This window comes from Pteropus alecto, unplaced genomic scaffold, assembly GCF_000325575.1.
Source record: "Pteropus alecto unplaced genomic scaffold, ASM32557v1 scaffold95, whole genome shotgun sequence".
Taxonomy (NCBI): Eukaryota; Metazoa; Chordata; class Mammalia; order Chiroptera; family Pteropodidae; genus Pteropus; species Pteropus alecto.
In genome coordinates, this window is record NW_006441071.1 from 18,300,304 (window position 1) to 18,321,138 (window position 20,835).

At 36.1% G+C, this 20,835-nt stretch overlaps 1 protein-coding gene across 1 annotated transcript in view; it reads right to left on the minus strand.

Annotated features, from left to right (window-relative positions):
• Window positions 1-20,835, minus strand: part of TRPM3 (transient receptor potential cation channel subfamily M member 3) — a 497,328-nt gene that overhangs the window by 434,549 nt on the left and 41,944 nt on the right. The window lies entirely within an intron of this gene.

A 20,835-nucleotide genomic window follows, 5' to 3' on the forward strand; every position in this document is an offset into this window, starting at 1 on the left:
ACCTAAGGGAAATATTTTTTCCCAAGGGGCAACTTTAGCTGGATCAAAATCAAATGCATGCATATCCTGGCAATATCACTTACTACTTCATGCTATTTGCTCTGATGCATATTATAGAATCCCCAGCCTTACTGCTTGCTCTCTTGAAGGAAGTGATGATGTAGATAGACGTCATAAGAGTTCAGATTTTTATGTCAATTCTTTAAAGACAATATTACATGTGCTGGGGATGCTATCATTCAATATGAGTGTGTCCTTCTGAGTTGATAAATGAATGTTGATTTGAATGATTTGGGAGTAATCCAGAATAGTTTTTGCTCTTGACAGAGAACATAAGTTGAAGGGGAACATCCCTTCCTTTTCATTGCTTCCTAATCCATCATATAAGATCCACCTTTTTTTCCATATACCCTGAATACAAATAAGCCTTAGAGCTCTAACTATCCTGTGCCTGCTGCATTCCAGGCACTGTGCATAGCACTTTAGAGACATTATCTCCTATCATCCCTTAGCCTTCCTATTGAGCAATCACCATCTCCATTTTAAACAGGAATGGACTGAGACTTAGATGGGCAAACTTGTCCAAGGCCACTAAAGTAGCTAGTGACAGAGCCACAATCCAAATCAATCTTAAAAGAGTATTTAAATAACATATTTGGGTGGAAATGGGACTAGAAAAAAAATGAGGAAGAATATATTGTATTCTAGTATTTACAAAGATTCATAAATTAGATGTAAATGGCAATTAATACACCAATCACAGTGTGTTGCCTCTTGTAATAGTTTCATAATATGTTCAAAGGAATTCTAATTTTATTAATTTCAAAACATCAGAGAAGAATGATAATTTCAAACTAATCCTTAGGACACACTGAAAAGATATGAATAATTAGACACTCTTCATTGAGATGAAGATGAAGCTTGCTGTCTAATCAGTGGGTCACAATGTGAATTCTCTCCTTCCAGGAATGGTTGATGAATCTGTGTATGAGCTGAGTTGTAGCCCTTGAAATTCACATGTTGAAGTCCTAACCCAGGGTACCAGAGAATGTGACTGTATATGGAGATAGGGTCTTAGGTAATTAAATTAAAATGAAGTGATGAGGGAGGGCCCTAATCTGATATGTCTTATGTCCCTATAAGAAGAGGACATTTGGACACAGACAGACACTGAGTGAACACAGGAAGAAGGTGGCCATCTACAAGCCAAGGAGAGAAGCCTCAGGAGAAACCAAGCTTGCTGACACCTTGACCTCAAAAGTCTATCTTCCAGAGTGAGAATATAAATTGCTGTTGTCTGAGCCACCTGGTCTGTGGTACTTTGTAATGGCAGCCTTACAGACTAATATAGTGAGCTTGGATACAGCCACACACCTAATCCTGGAATCCCTTGTGAGGAAAAGCATATCTGCCTATTGATTAAGATGGGTCAAAAAAAACAATGAGAAGAAAAGCTTGGGAGGCTTGCAAGTTTAGTGACAAGGCCTGAGTGTTCTCTTTTAGATTTCAGCAAAATAGAGGAAGGGGACAAAAAAATTCAGTCTATAATGTCACTTTCATTTTATTAGGTCTCCAAACATCCATGCAATTGACTAATGAGACCCTTGAGACACGGAATGGCATTTCCATGCCCCCCTTAGTATTTCCACTTAACCAGGGGGTCCACGGCACTCACTCCCTTTACTCTGAAGGACCAGGGGCTGTCAGTCCTTCCTCTGTGCACCTTTAACTGAAACTCCCATGTGACACTTTCCTTATAATTGAATCTACTTTTCTGTAGAGTCTAGCTAGGCCTCTCCCTGACTGTCGTCTTGTCATTCTGCTTCTGTATTTAAAGTTAGTGTCAAATAATGAAGTACTCTAAACAGGGTCAGCTAAACTACTGCCTAATTACGCTGATGTAGGTTCACGAATTTAAATAGTTTTCTGTCTTTACGTCTTACTGCTAGATCTCTATACTTTGTTTTCATCTTTTTGATAGGTGTGTCATGTTCTTCTAACGCTAATTCTCAAACTTATCTTAAAGGTTAAATATTATCATTTCCATTTTATAGATGAGAAATACAAAATCTTTAAGAGGCCATAATGGAGCTGAAATGTGAACAGTTAGTAAAGCCCAGGCTTTTCTCATTGGACGTGTGTTTTCTGATTGTAGTCATTCTCATGTCACTTTAGTAACTTTTATCATATCTGCCTACTGTCTGTACTATTATTCATTTCACGTTTTTCTTTAAATAGACTCAAATTTTACCTTAACATTATCTTAAGCAATATGCAGTAACTATACTTTTATATAGCTTAATGCAATAACTATACTTGTTAAATATTCATTAAAATAAATACAACCTTAGACCACATTTTACAAGAATATGTACTAAAATAAATAAGCACGCAAGTCTAGGATAAAAAAATGATTATCCATGTAACACCTAAAATTACCTTGTGAGTCATCAATACTATGGATCTTACTCTGTGAAATATTGCACTATGTAATGATACCACTCATGCACAGAATGAACCCAGAGCACAGCACAAGCCTTGATGTTTTCTCAAAAGCTACTGGATACATTATTTTAAGCAAATTGTGCAGCCACCTGGCACTATCTTAAAATCTATAGATTTAACTGATAGGTGTTGCAGGCTTACACTATTTTTGAAGTAAGACGTCTCATTCTTCTGTTTTCTCCTGTTGATTCTTCAGCTGTTCAATCCCTCTCAATATTAATATGAGAACTAAGAAACCAAATCAGGGACAGAGGCAGCACAGCTGCCAAGATGCAGGAGTGCTGGCCCTGCAGGCTAATGTAGTATGAGCAGTTCCGGAAGAGGTCAGCCTCTTGACAGCGAACGGAACAGATTATAGGAATGACGAGTAGGACACAGGTTGTCCACCTGATGAATCTTGTGCCAATTTCCAAAAATAGCTCTCTCCTTGCTCGTCTTTGAAATTCTAAAATTCTTCTGCAATAAATATATTTCTCTGACATCATAATTTTCAAATTTCACAGGTCATCAATTAGGCTATAAATAATCTTTAGGAGAAATAACGCTATAAGCCATTTTTAACTAATACTATGGCTGGTAGCTTCTAGGTGGCAGTTAGTGACATGTGAACAAAAGGGCTGAACTGGGATGGGGTGGATTATGTTAAAGGCTACTTAAAACAAAGTAGGAATGTGTCAAAGAAAACTGTCTCCTTCCTTCCCTCCAGGATTCCAGACAGTCCTTCCCACTCCCCATCCCCCACTCCAATCTGGAGTTTTCCTTTGTTGTCAGGCATCCTCCCACCTGGACCAGGAACTTCTCCAGCAGAGTCCTGGCCTCATGCTCACAAGGATAGCATATATGTTCACTGTAAACCAGTGGGTGTGATCTAACATTTTTTAAAGGTTAATAAAAATGTTAGACCACATTAACGCAAAAAACATTCCCAGATCGAAGTAGCTATTATCCATATGTGGGACCCTAGTCAGAGAAAATACTTTATGCTTAGTTCTAGCCTTATAGCATAAGTATACTGCCCATCAACACTTTATGTCGACTTGGCTAGACTATAGTACCCAGTATTTCATCAAACATTAATACAGGTATTGCCGTGAAGGTATTTTGTAGATGTGAAGACCTTAAAAGCAAAAACAGGTTTCTCAGGAAGAAGAAACGCTGCCTCAAGGCTGCAGCATCAACCCTGCCTGAGTGTCCAGCCTGTCAGGGCCTACTCTACAGAGTTTGGACTTTCCAGTCTTGGCAATTGCATAAGCAAATTTCTTTAAAATAAAAAATATATATGTATGCTATTGGTTCTGCTTCCCTGGAGAACCCTGACTGATCCACTGCCCAAATGGAGCATGTGTGGAGGAGGCAGCCAAGACTGCCAGGGGTCTGCAAACCAGAAGAATCTGAAAACAATAGTATAGGAGGAGTAGTTGAAGGCATCACAGATATTTAGTCTGGAAGAAGGGGGGTTTAAGTGAAACCTGACAGCTGTCTTCATACATTTGAAAGTCTGAAATGTAGAAGAGAGATCAGATTTGTTTTATGTCGACCCAGAAAACAGAACTGGGCCCTACAGTTAGAAGTTACAGCAAGCAAGATTTGAGATCAATACACATAAGAGCTTGCTAAGCAGTTGAGCTGGATCAGCTGCCTCTTGAAGTGAGCTCCCAGAGACAAGCTTTCTAACAGAACTATAATACATACAGGAAAATTAGATGAGAGGAAAGAGAGTGACCTTGAAGTTCCTATCCAGCTTGACATTTTCAAGACCACGGTTACCATTTACTAAATACTTCCTATATGCCAGGCACTGTGTTCAGTATTTTACACATTTGATTTTAGTACATCATTCCTCCAATTCCTAAGATGGGCTTAGTATCCTCACTTTAAAGACAGGAAAAATAAGGCTCTTGGACGCTCAGTAACTGATCCAAAGTCATCCGATAAGTAGATTTCAAAGCTAAGTTTCAAACCCAGGCTAATCTGACTCCTTAGGCTCCCGTGGGGAGCCACTGTGCAGGAGGGCAACTCTATATAGAAATCTTCTTTTTACCCTGGATAATAGGATTCAAAATCACAAGCATGAGCCACAAGTCATTGTCTGTTCAATTCTTAGCACATGCATCCTAATTATATGTTTGTGTATCTGCCTTCAGTCCAACATAGTGAATTTATCTGTGATGGGGCCAGGCTTTTTTTTTTTTGTCAAAGCATTAAAAGTAAAAGAAATATATTTTTTCATTAAACAAATACTGGTTGACCCCAGGTACTAGTAATCTAGGATACAGCTGCGAACAAGATAGACATGATGCCAGCCCCATGAAGAAATTTGCATATAACAGGGAAGGCAAATATTAAAATGCATTGATAAATATTTAATTACATTGTCATCAATGCTGAGAAGAAGAACAAAGTATTCTGAGAGTGAGTAACAAGTGGGTCCTTATTTCATCTGAAGGGTCAGCAAAGATGTTTTTCAACAAGTGATTGCCAGGGTAGGAGCCAAAGGATGCACGATGCTCAGACAGGTGCAGTGTGCATCAAGGCTCTGGAATAGGAAACCACTTGGAGCATTGAAAGAGGTGAAAAAAGGCCAGTGTGGCTGACTTCTTATTAACAAAGAAGGCAGTTTCATACGATCAGCTAGAGAGGTGGACAGAGGCCACTTCGTGAAGGGCCATATAGACCATATAATCATTTAAAATGAATAAATGAATGAATAAGAATAGAGATAATTTGGTGGCTTGGGACATCCCAATCATATAATCCTGAAATGCAGTTGCACATGGGGCTTGGGCAATGTGTACAGTCAATACAGCAGAACCGAGACTGCCATCCCTCGAAAGTCCTAGTTGCAAGGTTGGCATCGGGACACTTGGGCACTGAGAAGGTTCCCACCATTCCCAGAAGTGATAAGAGTGGCTCACTGTGCCTCAACTGTTTGTGCAAACTATATGGTTTATGCTGAACACCTGTTTTCTTTCTAGGAGTCTGGAATTTTGGTATATGCCAGGCAGAGGATGCCTACATAACTGACACCCAATAAACACCCGGGGTGCTGAGTGACTAATAAGCTTTCCTGGTAGACATTTCACATGTATTGTCACAACTCATTGCGGGTGAGATTAAGCACATCCTGTGTGACTCCACTGGGGAAACTCAGAGAAGTTTGTACTTGGTTTCCTTCACACTTTACCTGTGCATCTTCTCCTGTTGCCGATTTTGCTTGTGTCCCTTTTCTGAAATAAATCTTAGCTATGAGCATGACTCTGGGAGTCTTACAAATGTTCCGAACTTGGGGGATGGAGATTGGTCTTAAGGATCCATGACACAGAATGTGTGATTTTGTTGACCCAAAAGTCTATAGTGGCCATGGAATCAAAGCTTCCCTTCTGGCTGCAGAAGGGCTTACAGAGGTGCAATGGAGTGGGCTCCCTGCTCCTGGGGAGCCCAGGCCTCTGCATAACTTTACTACTCTAAAGTCTAGAAACGTCTGCAGTGATCCACAGCTGGGTAGTAAAAATTTTAGGACATACACCAACTTCCAATGAAGGTTCATAATAAATATTAAACAGCCATCTGCAATCCCCAGTGCCACTGCCCTGGATTTGCCAGGAATGTGACATCTTACCTTCAGGAGTTCAGAAAGCCAATTCTGTAATGTTTTATAGCTTTAATCTATTTACCCTTTATTAAAATTCAGGATGTGCCAATAAGTTTAATAAGGTGGTCTTAAGGGCATTTCGATTTTTTATCTTTATGTTAAGCCAGCCAATGTTATGGTCTGAATGGCTTCTTTTTTATGCTTTCCATTTATTTTTCAAGATCAAGAAAAATTAGTAATTTCTTTGCATTTTATATTCTGCTAATTGTAAGAACTATCAATATAAACATATGAGAAAATCACACAATAGCAAATTTTACAAAACATATGCCAGGTTCCCTACAGCCAGGTGGAGCAATGTTTAAAACTGTTGATTTTGCTTACTAAATACTTTTGTTTCTTTGAGTAAATGAAGATTCAATATACTTACTTTGAAATTCCCAAGAAAGAGAAACAGCAATAAAATATTGATGAGATAAGAACTGGCATAGAAGACAAATCTTGCTTTCTAAAGTACACAAGAAAACAACACTACTGGTCTATCTCTGGAATCCAGCCATTCTGGTCATTTTACCAAAGTAGGTCTAAATTCCTATCATAGCACTTACTCTCCTCCCATGAAATGCCACTTGGGAGAGTCATAAAACTCTAAACCTGACACCTCTTGGGAGCCTGGCCTGTTATTACTATGGAAATTCTCATTGATGTGAATCAGTAAAATGTCTTCACCTTTGCTTCATACAGGTAGAATTTTTTAATGAAATCAGTAAATATTTACTGTGCATCAACTGCACACAAGGTATATGCTGTGTCCAGAAGGTAACACAGTCCTTGATATCTAGAAACTGTCAGTGCTAGGTGTGTAATCATGTTACAATATAACAAAACAATAGAAAAACTGTGTTGTTAAATAAGAAATGCAGATTAATATCATGAGGTCAGAAAGAAAAGAATCTCTGTAGACTATGTGGATGTAAATGACTTTACCAGAAGGCTCTACATTGAAATATGAGATGTAGTAGAGCATTTTTGATGGAATCGATAAGTGTATAAATGCACATTCAGGAGACAATGAGTAGAGTAAGGTGGCTGAAGGGTATAACTAAGAAAATAATTCAATATAAGCTTGAGCAGGAAGGTGAAAACCAGGTAGCCAAGAAAGGTTGTCATTCTTCTTGTTGATGACAGAAGACCACTAAAGGACATTTGCTTTCTAGGTGACATTTGTGGATACTTATTCTAAAGGTATAGTATAAAAAAGACAAAATAGAAGAGAGATGTGGGAAAAGCTGTTAGTCTTTGAAAGAGAGATCTTGAAAAGACCTGAAACAGAAGGACAGCATTGCATAACTATTGAAATAAAAAGAGCTCAAATTAGGTTGTAAACATAAGAAGGGGGAAAAAATAAAGAAAAAGATATTATAGGCAAAATTAGTGAACAACCAATAAGCATTGTAAATTCTTAGGAGATGGAGCTCCCATAAAAAAAGTTTTTAAAGATTGATTTTAATACACTTATGTATTGTACTGAACTTCTAAATCATCACCTTTAGCGTCATTGAAACAAAATAATCATTAGTGTTATTATTGATTTATGGTTATTCTCTTCTAGCCCATAATACTTTGCAGGCTATGACTGTGTCTCAAGTGCCTGGTATAGGACATAGCATATGAAATTGTTCAAAAACTGGAATTAATATGTAGGCATATTAGGAACAGAAGATAGTTTGAGGAAAAAATGACAAACATAGTTTTAAACAAGGTGAATTAGAGGTTAAATGTCTAAGAGTTGCTTATTTATGACACACTTTATTGTAGTTGGGTGATAGGGCTTGTAAGCAATTGGTATATCAGATCCTTCATGAGAGTTTGTGGATAATATTTGTTTAAGTCCCTGTAATAATGAACCATGACATATAACTGAGTACTATTGTAAAAGGTAATTGTCACTGAAGAATCTCCAAGCTAATGGACGAAGAAAACAAATTTAAGTAGGATTGTCGAGTGTGACTTTTCATGTTAAATTATTGAAAATGCCTCTAACTGGTTTCAAGTTTTTTAAACATTATATTTCTCTGAAGCCTTGTTCCTTCTTTAGTCTCCATAACCTTGAAATCTTTCTGCATACAAGTACAAAATTAATCCTTCTTAAATAGTACTTTGATGAATGAATGAATGAATGAATGAAAATTTAGAGCTTTGAACACTGGGAAATTTAGATCATCTGTGCTAATACTGATTAACTGATACTGACTGGCTAAGTAATTGTACTATGATCAAATCACAATCACAGCATTCTGTGACCCAGTCACTCATCCTACATTTCTAAACAATGCAGCCACTAATGTGTTCTAAATACTTTCAGGGCATAACATTAAGTAAATTCATTAAAAAACATTTAAAATATCTCTTATCTAAAAAACATTCATATCATCACCTCGATTACCTAAAACAACCCTGGAACCTAGGAGATTAAGGAAAGCAACCCAAATTCATATGATCTATCTGTGACTGGCACCCCTGCAAAAGTAAGAAATGATATTTGGAAGTGTAATAGGAAGGAATTGACAATGGTGACCCCCTAGTCACCCACAGTACAGAATACTTTGTTTCAAAAGAGACAGAAATGTATCACATATTTGAGAAATATCCCATCTCTATGTTTCAAGTTAGAGAAAATAAGCTTTGATATCTTAAAATTATAAAACTCAATGATCTGAAAAAATTTACTAAAGTGCAATATTTTATATCCTCATGATGATAACATCTAAACAAGACTTGGCTCTGTGACCTTTATTATTAAAAAAAAAAAAAAATGGCAAACTTGCCTGTGGCATACCTTGACAGTTCTGAAACATTAAGTTTCCTGAGAAACTAACGTATGGTCTGATCTTCATACCAAACCTCATCATCCTTAGAAATGAATTCTGTACAGACTTTCTAAGAAATTGATCATTAACTTGAGATTTGAAATTGTAATAAACTCCATGACACAAGCCTTCCCAGACATGAATAATAGCATCTAAAAATGTATTATAAATGGGGTCTTGGCAGATGGGATGCAGTCTTTAAGTTGTGCTAATACTGTTTGTGACAGCATGGATCACAGAGGGCCCCCTACAGCCTTATATGCAGAGCAGGATCACGTTTCATGCTGTTATCTAATTAACAATTCTAAGTTTGGGTATATCAAGATACACACTAATAAATCATTGCCGACTAGCACTGAAGGCTGTTACATGTTAAATTCCTTTTTTTATAAGGTAGAAAAATTACCACTAAACATAATTTATTCTTCAACTACCTGTTTCTCTGTGGCCTATCTTAAAGGTTTTCTCCTCGCCAGTCTTTCTAGATCTCAGTTCCTCCTTTTCATCTAATCTCATCACAGTGTCCAATTTTTATCCACCTCTTTGTACCAAAAATTTAATTTCTACAATCCATCCATTCATAGTGCTCTTCGGATAAAGTTTGGAGAAAATCTCTTTTGGCTGATTTTAGGACTGGTGCTATGTGCCCTACTTCAACCCATGAAAGCATTAAAGCAATTCTGTCAGCCCTTGAAATTCCCACTGTACTAAAGCACTCTGAAGATAGACAAGAATATACCTCAGAGGCTTGAAACCTGACAGTAAATGTCTGTAGAGGTCAAGGATTCCTTTCAGTGATCTGAGACAAAAATGGATGCGATGAACTTCTAAGTTTTTATATTGTGCATAGTATTTTTAAAAATAATACTTTTCATTTTGACTGCCAAAGTAGCAGATATACTTTGTAAAATATCTGGAAAACAGAAAAGCACTAAGCGAAAATAAAATTGCATGTATTGCATAATCCAGAGATAACTCCCGTTGACATTTCTTTTACCACTGAAAACATCTCAATGGCGTTTCTTCATTTGAAAGCTCATGTTCAAGTGCAGAAGTTAGTAGGAACAGAGCTAAGGTTACCTTCTCTCACATGTCGTGAAAACATGGATTTATGAAAACTTTGGTTTTTATTGTCCCAGCTGACATTATCATCATTTCATAGAAAGAAATAGCATAGTATAATGATGAAAAGCATGGGTTGTGGAGTTTGAATTAAATTCTGGCAATTGAATTAGTTTCTTTGTATTCTATTTTCCTCATAAATAAAATGGGAGTAATGGTAATAATAATAATACCACTACCTACTTTATGGAGTCATTATGAGAATCAAATGAGTTATTATGTAAAGTATGCCTATAGTGGCTAGCACAAAGTAAGTGCTTAATTAACATTTCCTATTATGAAGATTGCAGGTCCTGGCAATAGCATATTCATTGCCAAAGGCTCTTACTAGGCCACCTTCATATATTATTTTCAAAGTTATGAAGATATCCATTACCAGATATTAAGATCCCCATATTCTGGCTCCATTCCTGCCACAAATAATTTTGTGACCTTGGTAAGTCATTGCAATGCTTTGGATCATTGCTTCACCATTGGTAAAATGGGGTGCTAGGCTATATTGGTGGTTCTTACTCCATTTTGAGCTCAGAAATTCCTCCGACAGCATTTCGTTTCTGATTTCAGGGGGTCCACTGACCCCTGGAAGTTAAGGGGTCCTTTCCAAGGACCCTAAGTTAAGAATCTTAATATTATATGAACTCTAACAGTTCTTCAAGCTCTGACATTCTGTATTTAGTTCCATAGTTATGATCCCATAACTATAGGATTTTATGACTCCTGACCTGACTATGATAGAAACAAACAAACAAACAAAGTAAAAGGTAAGTTCAGGAAGCAATGCTTCCTCTTTGAAAATTTCTCTGTTTTCTGTCTTATTGGAGATTGTAAGAGTGTCCTATTTAAATCCCTTGCACATATATGCTTTCAACTCTTGATGCACTCAGGATTTGTGAATACAACAGCACTTATTTATATGCTAATTTGCTACAAAGAACTGTAGTCTTCTCAGTCCCAAAGGCACAAGAGATATTCAGTCTTATTCTTTGCTGCACCCACTGGAATCTAAGACGGCCTATACACAGCCAGGGTGCAAAGTGCTCTGGAGAAAAGAGCCTGGTCCAAAACACTACATGGAACAAGCAATGCGATCAGGGAAGGCTGCAGACTAACAAGCGTGATGCCCTACATAAATGATATGTGCCTCTAGAGACCATCTATAGCTCTGTGGTAAAGTGTGGCCCAAGGATCACTGTCCCCAAATCACCTGGGATGCATGTTTAAAATGGTGATCGCCAAGCAGGACCTCCACATTCCATTCTGTGTGAACAGCCATGATGGAGTTGGGCTACCTGGGATAGCTGTTCCAGCAACTCACCCCCGACATACTGATGAGAACATACGAGAGTAAAGCCCAGGAATATGCATTTGCAAAGATATCAAATGATTCTCTTATATTCTGAAGTTGAGAAGCTCTGGCATAGAACAAATTATTTGTGAGCATATGGGAAAAGGAGATTTTCTTAAGGATACCCAGTATTTGAGAACTGATAGTATTGTTTTCACCATAGTGGCATAATATGAACCAATCTACCAGACCCTAGAAGATAGAGATCACCATGGCATCATCGTAGAGGCTTGAAGAGCTTTGGTTTTCTCTGCAAATCCACAAATAATAATACCTATCTTAAGAGTAGTTGAGGATTTAATTAAATAATTCCCCTTAGACTGGTTGAATAAACTCTGACACAATAAAAAAAAAGTACGCAGCATTATAAAAGAATAAGTTAGTTGCCTCTGTACTCTTATCAAAAGCTCTCCAAGATATCTTATGTGAGAAAAACAAAGTACACAGTGGTATGTATATCACCTTATATACTACCTTTTATATAAGAAAGCCAACAAAATAGGTATTTGTATTTATATGTAAGTTCACAAAGACAGTAATAAAAATGGTTACTATAGAGGAAGGTCACATGATGGGGAGAAAAAGGTAGGGAGGGACAGGAAGACAAGTATACTAAAATTAAATTTTAAAAAAGGCATACCCTAGTTTCCTCTTCTAACATGAATTTATTCTAAGCAAATGAAAATGGACTTAAAGCCACTAGTCTAGTAATTTAATACACCAAGTTATTATTCTTTAGTTTTAGATTTTAATGAGTATTGACCATGAATTGATATTTCACTCTAACAGTTGCCAAAATGCTCATCACCCAAATCAACTTGCAGATTAAAAGGGGACATATCTGGATGGTGGGTGTTATTATTAAAATGTATCAGTAATTCATTTCTGAAATGGAATTGGGAAATCTCCTAGATCAGCAAAAATAAAAACAAAATAGAAGTTCGTAACCTACCAGTGAACTTATTTGTGCGGGATTTCTACATTGATTGTTATGCACTTTGTATACTCCATCAGGTCATGAATGATGCATGGAGCTACAAGAAGTTCAGCTATACAGCTCTTAACTGCTGATTGAAACAGAGAGAGCTGTTAGCAAAGAAACATGCTTCACTTTGCTTTTAGCTTTGCACCAGCTTGTGGAACAAATCCACTGCAATTTCTGTAAGCTTTGTTCTCTAAATTCTCTTGGGCCAGATTTCTTATCAGATGTATTTTCTTTTTTAAAAAATCAAAACAACACAAAACCATAGCAAGATATTTTAGAAGAACAACATTTGCAAAACTTTGAGTTACCGGATACTCACTGTCAACTGACACCCATGCAAACAACAACATATTCATTTTTCTTTTTTTTTTTAATTATGAGGTTGGGAAAGGGAGAGAGAATAAGAAGAGATACCCAATTCTGAAATGCTTTTCAGTGTAGTTATTGCCTTTTATAATACAAATATAAATCTCTATCTTTAGTTAGTATAAACAGAAATCTCATTTTCCCCAGCATAAAGGCAGAACTCTATCCTGGAGAAGGGTTGGAAAGTTTTCCAACTTAGCTGATGGGCTAAGTTGTAATACACAGACTTTTGAATATGTCAAGGCTATAACTGTTGTTCTAAAAGATTTCTTTTCAGTTCTGAAATTGATATAACTCTATATTAGTGAGTATCTAGAGAAAAAATTGAATGGGTAGGTGGGATGTCATCATAGAAGACACTGGAATCTAGGTCAGCTTCAACAGAATAGACAGTGGGGAGTGTTAGAGGTTCTTTAGTTTAGGAGTGATGAGTCAGACACCACTGATTGAGCCCCAATATGTGTTTTCCTTTCTTTTAGCAGTAGGATCTGTATCCTCTCTTTATAGCTATTTGGTTAGAGGGTTCACTAGTTTTATTGCACGAGGTAGTTAGGGTCAATGAGAGGTGACTGGTAGTAACAGTCCATTTCTAGGCTATATCCTTGACTTTCTTTTCACTTTCTTGGAAAGAAGCAATATTCAAAGCCGTATGTTGAGGATGACAGAGATGCTTGCTAGTCCTGGATTATTGCATGAAAGAGAAATAAACTTCTCCTTTGTTTGCGCCACTGTAACTTTGGGTTCTTGGGTTACAAAATCATAGCCTGTACCTTAACTAATAGAGATGGCTTGATATAGTGAGAGTGTTTTAGAAAATTTGCTTAGCTCTGGGTAATTGAGAATAGATAGGGTCACCAAGAGTAACAGATTGAGAGGTTGTTAGGAGATTATAGCCACAGGACTATAACCGTGACAATGAAATGAGGGATATTAAACTACCCAAGGAAACTGCTCTTCAAAAGTTTACAAGGACTTGTAACCCAGACCCTACCTCCATTGCTAGAGATTCCTAATCAAGCAAGACTGAACTGATACATTATAGCTATATCTTTATCCATAAACTCTGTGATAAAGTGATTAGAGATACAGAATAGGTTATAAGAAAATGGGCTTTAGCACCACGTAGACCAGAGTCGGAATGCAACTCTGCTACTTACTAAATGTAAGATATCGGAAGATTCATTTAACTCTTCTGAACCTGCTGTGTAAGTGAGAATATTAATACCTGCTTATGGCATAAGGAAGCTAGTTAGAGTTTCTAGCAGAGAACCTGGTTCTTGCAGAGGGAATGAACAAATGGCAGGTATATTTATCTCTCTTCTACTCCTTTCACAGGACATCACAGACATCCTAGTCCCAGGAAAGCCAAAAAGAGGCAGGAAGAAAGAGTAGAAAATAAGATTCAAGCACTTTTAGTTAATCTCCTAACTAGGTAATCCTAGTATTACTAGGTTGAGAATTATAAGGCATAATTTCAGGGAGAAACTAATTGAAACTAATGTCACAAAACATATGCCCATTGCTTTCTATTTGTAGGGAATGCAAACATTTCAGATCTCATTTCTAGTAGTTTATGGAATGCCTTCATTAGTAAAAACTTCTACATTGAGATTTCTCTATTTGGTATTACAGTTGGTGAGTATCAGGACCACATTTGCTTTCAGAGAAGTCATCAGCTAATTTTTTTTTAAATTAAGGCAGTTAAACCTATCATCATTTCCATTAAGAATGTTATCTTATATTTGCCTATTTCTCTCTCCCCTCCCCAAGCATGACTGTCTGTTTACTCATCTCTTTAATAGTTATGCTTATGGAGAAATTACCATGTACCAGACTCCCTTCTAAAGCACTTAATGTGTATTGCATCATTTAATCCTTACAATAACCCTAGGAGGCCGTTACCATTATTAACCCATTCTACAGAAGAAGAAAATAAATGACAGGTGGATTTAGTTGTTTTCCTTGCAATCATACAGATCTTGAGATGGCAGTTAAGATCTGGACCCAAATCAGTCTTATTTCAGAGACTGTGCAGTTATGCTCCCTCCTCAAGAACTCAAAATAATTTGCAAAAACTAAAACAATACACAGCATAATTCGCAGAAACAAGAAAAAACAAAAACTTTGAACAGAAGACTAAAAAAGGAAATGCAAGTAATAAGGAAGAAGATGAAGGGATAGAGAGAAGGCTTAATGCAAAATCCTGAATTTGAGCCAAAGTTGTGCCTCTGAAATCTTGGAAGTTGGGCAAGAAGAAAAATAGGATATGTGCCATGGTTCTCATTATATGATAAAAGAAAGACTACTAGTTTACAAGGAGAAATATACCATATCGTACTGTATTTCCAGCTCTTCATTTAATTTCCCAATTCTAAGCTTGAGAAAGTGCAGTGGTCTCATCAGTGATTAGCCCTTGACACTATCTAATTGCTTTAATTTTGCTGGCCAGAGATGAAGCTTCAACTAATGCCCTGTCCTAATACACTCATTTATAATTTCTTGAATAAGATTCTAAAGCAAACTATAACGCATTTCCTCATTTCACTCCACAGACTATCAATGAACAATAAACCAATTTGTTCGTAAATCTTATTTCTTGGGTCACATAATATTAAAGCGGAGAGCTTTGATATTGCAGGTTTATACATAGCAGGTTTATACATAGCAGGACTCCATGATGCACGAATTAAAAGTGGCAGGTTTATACATAGCAGGACTCCATGATGCACGAATTAAATATTACTTAATTCTTAAAGACCCAGGAAAAATATTGCTGAGATAATGGTGAAAAAGGAATGCTAAATTTTATAGTGATGCAAAGGCATTTATGATTATCTTGATTGTACTTCCTTAATTAGCTATTAAAAAGCTGTAAAGTTACTAAAGAAAAGAATATACATACAGTATATAAAATTATTCTAATTTAACCTTTCTTTGTGGGACCATTTTTTCTTCTCTGTAAAGAACACATTTTTTAATTCTATTAATTTAGGGCTCATAAATAATAACTTTAAGAGCTACAACATGCTTTTTTCCTCCAACTTATAGACCAACAGTACCGTGATTACTGTTAAAAATATAAAATATAATTAAACAGCCTGCAATTAATTCTATTTTAGTAAATACCAGAACATGTAAGGTGTATGTAGTTGGCTCTGTTTAAAATTATTGTCTAGATATTATATAATATTTTTCTGCACATGAGGCTGTTATTTCTTGTAACATTTTTTTTTTTTAACTGTGATTAATATATGAACAAGCCAGTTACTAGGGACAGAATTTCCTGGTACAGATATTTGTTTACTACTGTTAATATAATATTTATTTTATTTTTTAAAATAGATAAGAATATGACTTTTGGTCATTTCACCATCAGATTGTGAGGCACTGATATTTCTTGGCCCTGTTACATCACTGGTAAACACTGGCAGCAGGTTCCAGCACCAGGTTACCTGTGTATAAATCTTGCTTCCCAATGGCAAGTTACTTTCCTTTTTCCTGCTTCAATTACTTCACATCTAAAGTGTTGAAAATGAAAGTTTCTACTTTACATGATTGTTGTAAGAATTAAAAGAGATAACTCTTAAAAACTGTTTAGAATAGTGCATAGTCATAGTAGAATAGTATATAGATTCTCAATAATTATTACTAAAAAAAAATGTAGGGACCTGGAAAGTTCTTGATTAATTTCAGAAGTACATCATTGTAGTTATTTAAGGATAACAATTACCAGGAAAAGGCTAACTTGAAATGACCCTATTTAAAGCAAGAAAAAACATAAACAGTGAGGGTGAAAGTATGAATGGGACTTTACCCAGGGAAAATGAAATTCAAATCATGAAAATAACTTTTGTTATATGCCAAAAATACTAAATTGTAATTGCTTCAATATGCTGATTCTTAGAATTAGCCAATTGTCTCTAAGAACAAATGGCTCTATTATTTTTGTTTTTGTTTTCTGTTTGCTTTTTGTTTGTTTGTTTTGGGTGAAAGGGAACGTAGCTAACTTTCTTAACAAAACTGTGTAATACTTTGTAGTGCCATTATTAAGATAGCCATTTTGGCAAAAATACCTAATAACTTTTGTAAAGGTTTCTCTCAATATTTCAGTGTTTGGATAATTCACTTCTGAATAACCTATCCTGTCTTCATCCTCGGATTTTTCTTTTTCAATCATTGATTCAGCTAACTCAATCAGATTATTTGTTTATGGTTTTGCAAAAGATTCAAGCCATTCACCAATATTGTCTTCAATGAAATTCTGCATATGCAAGGATTTCCAATTTCACTTCGAAATCAGTTTGCATTACACTTTTTGTTCAGTGTTTAAACAGGCAATATGTTAAGTGGAGAGGGTTGTTTGAATGGGGGCTAATTATCTAAGTGGTCAGTTCATTTGTGAATATTTGCATGATATGGACATCTTTGTTTCTCTATTCAACCTTGTTCCCATAGAGATTAATGATAAATGCTTAGAAAATAACCATCCCCTCTCCTATACTGTTTGATAGGTTTAATTTAAATATACATCTGTTATAACTTGAGAAGTCTACAAAGCTTCTACATCATGAGTCAACTTCATAAAGCCATCTAATGAGTGGTTTGTGGGTAATAAATAAATCATAAATAATAGATATCTGGTTCTTATATTTAAATGTTAAAAAAGAAAATATTAAAACATATTTTTTATGCTTTGAGGAAAACTGTAACTCTTTTGGCATCAGTTTTATAACAAGACCTCTTAGGACACAAATGTGATGTTTAATTGTGATATTCATGTCCACAGAGGGTCTTAAGAGTACCTATTAACTAGCAACAAGATAAGTTCTCTCTATAAATGAGAACCAAACAAGACAAAGATGAAAATCATTGGTCATGGCAAAAGGAATGGAACATAAGCCTCTATCCTTCATTTTGGCTTTTGTTTTATTGTTTGAGATATTGTTTATATACAATAAAATGCCAACTATACATTTATGTAAAAGTAACCCTCAAAAATAAAAGATGATTGGAATGTGGGATTGGGGAAAGATACATCTAGCAGTGTGCTGGAGCTAGCTCCTCCTTGGTTTTCAGGAACCTTGCGAGTCAGATGTTAAACTGCTGTCTTCTTAAAATCAGCCATGGAAGAGTATTTACACCATGAAATCACCAAACGCTACCAGTCAAGGATTCTGTTTTTTTTTTTCTTTTCCAGAGCAGGTTGTTAAACATTCACAAGCACATCACTGAATCTTATAATTAAAAACAATAGACTAATTTGCTACTGGATCAAGCTGCCATCCTTGGAAAGAGGAGAAAAGCTTTTATCTGCTCTCAGATAAAAGACTGGGTGGAGAGTTCTCTGCAGAAGCCATCAGCTGACGGCTACTACTACACACACACACACACACACACAGGCCTCTGAGAGTCACTGAAGATCACTGTTTTGCTGCTCTTAGCACTCTCAACTTCTAAGCACAATGAACATCACACTCCCTTCTGCCCAGCTCAAAAATGTTAAAAAATTTCCCTATACCAGAAATCTAATGGGGGAGAGGAGCTGAGTTGGCAGAGGAGGAAAGCTGAAGAGAGGTTATTGTTTCCATTTCAATCTCATACAAATCTAGACAAGGTTCCCAATATTTCAGTTCTTGAGAATCTCCCAGGAGCTTTAAAAACATATCAATGCTTGAGCGCCATCCTGGAATCAGTGAATCACACTCAAGGATGGAGCTTAGGCATTTAGGCACACTGTGACTGAGAATCACTTATCAGGATCATTGAACAGAGCAAAAATCAGAATATAAACTCAAAAACAGCAGGGACCTGCCTTGTTTACCATCCTGTCCCTAGGAACAGAGGATTAACACCCTGTACTTTTCCAAAGAGAGGAGAATGCACTTTCCTGAACTACAAACAAACATCCCATACATTACAAACCCTTGGCCTAAATAAATGTTTCTCACACCACAGACAGGTTATATGTAGTTTTCCTTCCCTTTCACCCAAGGCTATGTAGTCCAACACTGCAGTGGTTCTCAATACTAGCTATGTATGAAAATCACTGGGAAATCTTACGCATCTGGACAGGAAAATACCAATTGCTTGGGCTCCACCCCCAACTTTCTGTATCAAATGGCTGGTATTGGTACCAGGAATCTGCATCTCCAAAATTTCCAAATGACTCTGAAGTACTTCCAGTTTCAATGGTCATTGGTTTAAAGTCAAGCACTACAAAGCCCAGCCTCTCCCTAAAGATAAGCCAAAGGATTTGGGACAAACATCATGATCTATTGGGCGATTTGCAGAACTGTCTGACTCTAGGCTTCATGACTCGACTATTCATCATACAGTCCTCACTCAATTCCATTTCACAACACCTCTTTCCCATGTAGATATACACACCCTATTTCAAATCATATTTGTTTCTATTAGTCTTCCAACTCTTTCATTTTCACTTCAGGAAAACGTCTCCCTCTGATTCATTTCTATGAATCAAACATTAAAAAAAAAAGGAGAAAAGGTAGAAATTAGGATAGATTGGTTAACTTCTAAAGCCCCTGAAAGTTTTCAGAAAAAGAGCTAGTATCCTTCAGAATCTTCAGACCTTTTCATCTTCTAAACCTGGTAGTCTTCAAGGTATTGATGGTAAACTACTTATGTAAATTGTTTTTATCTTTTGCTTAATTACTTGTTTTTACTATAATATTGTTACCTTCTTTAACCACAGATGTACAATTTTTCTGCTACATTGTGGGTAAGATGTACTTCTATATAATGGATTAGGAATTGAACAATGTATGGTAATGTTTCAGTAAGGAAAGGTATTCAATGGATATAAAAACCAACTTTGGGGATTCGCCCCATAGTCTAACAAGGAGCAGCCTGAATATCATGTCTTCTTGAATTATACATAAATGCTGTAGACAGAAGCAGAAAGATATTTGAGATACAAAAAACTACTATGAACATGAGCCGTCTCCCCACTAACACCATACCCATTAAAGCTTCATATGTGTGCTCCTGTAACACCTGTATATTCACTCACTGGTAGACTGGTGATCTCTGAAGGGTATGAAAGCATGCGGCTATGCTCACTTGCGTGCACCTTCCTCTCCATGCCCTCCAACTCCTTCTCATCTAACACTGCTAAGCACACAACAGGTAATAAGTATTTGATAAACTGATTAAACTATGTATTGTTTTTAGTTTACAATTAAATTACTATTTCCTTTATGCTTTTAGTATGTTGTAACATATTAATTCACTCATAGTCATCTGTTTTGGTTTCATATTTGTCATTTTTTCCTCTTCCATCACAGTTTTCAAATGCTAGCTGATCCCACAAGCTCCATGGAGTGTAGTTTGGAAATACTTATCGAAAATTTTAAATGCATGTATCTTTTAAGCCAGTAACTCTACCTTTAGAAAATCATACATGCATGTGTACATGCAAGCAAAAACATACTCACAAAATTTTTTTAGTGTTGTTTGTAATTGCGAAAATCTAGAAACCATCTTTTTTAGATGATTCATAAATTAAAGAATTTAATTGTTTCATAAATTAAAGAATATTTTTGAAATGGAATATATGTAGATGCTAAAAAGTGAGACAGATCTATTTGTGCTTATATGTAACTGCCTCCTAGATATAATTTTACATGAGAAAAGAAAGATGCAGAATAATATATAAAGTATCTTCCTACATGTATAAATACAAAATTTGTTTATACATAGCAAATTTCTAGAAAGATGCAGAAGGAATTGTTAACAGTAATTGCCTCTCAGAAGAGACAATTTGGAATTAATTATCGGTGGTGAGATATAATATTTTTCATTGAATACTTCCTTGTACTCTTTAAAATTTTCATCATGGCCTATATTCTTCAATTAATAACCTTTAAAAATATAAATCACCATAATTAAAAAGAGTTTTAAACTCTTTAGACTACAGCATACATGTAGGTATAACATTTTGTTAAGTAGAGTCTGCAGTGCTAAAGGGATTGCCAAAAGCACTTTCCCCTAATCACCTTGCTTCTTTAAAGAGTCTGATGAGAGGATTCCT